Source organism: Cyphomyrmex costatus, unplaced genomic scaffold (assembly GCF_001594065.2).
Source record: "Cyphomyrmex costatus isolate MS0001 unplaced genomic scaffold, Ccosl1.0 scaffold1167, whole genome shotgun sequence".
NCBI lineage: Eukaryota > Metazoa > Arthropoda > Insecta > Hymenoptera > Formicidae > Cyphomyrmex > Cyphomyrmex costatus.
This window is the reverse complement of record NW_017275138.1, coordinates 18101-18562: the sequence shown is the minus strand read 5'-3', so window position 1 is coordinate 18562 and position 462 is coordinate 18101.

Sequence of the window (462 nt, the reverse complement as noted above, 5' to 3'; positions counted from 1 at the left end):
GCATCCAAGTATGCTAGGTTCGTTCGGAGCAACTCTGAGCAGCTCTCGAGAGACAAAACGAACGATACTTTTATTAATTATAACATTGATAATGACCCGATCGGTGTCGAAACGTCTGTCTTTTTGTAATTATTAAAGCGTTTTATTAAATTTTATATATTTAATATTTTTCGATAGATTTATTTGGCTCTTTGCCCTTCTTAGTTTTGTATTGTTATATAAAATTTATAAAAATATTACAAGATTAAGAAACTTTAATAAAAATTAAATTTAAATACAAATAATACAATTAATGCTTTAAAATTCTTAACAAAAAATACTTAGGTAGCACCAATAGGGAATAAATAAAGTAGTATATTTATGCAGAAAACAATATTTCATGTATATTTCATATTATTTATGTATATTAGATATACAGTATTTATATTTAATAAAAATGTTTTTATAATTATTATATTTAAC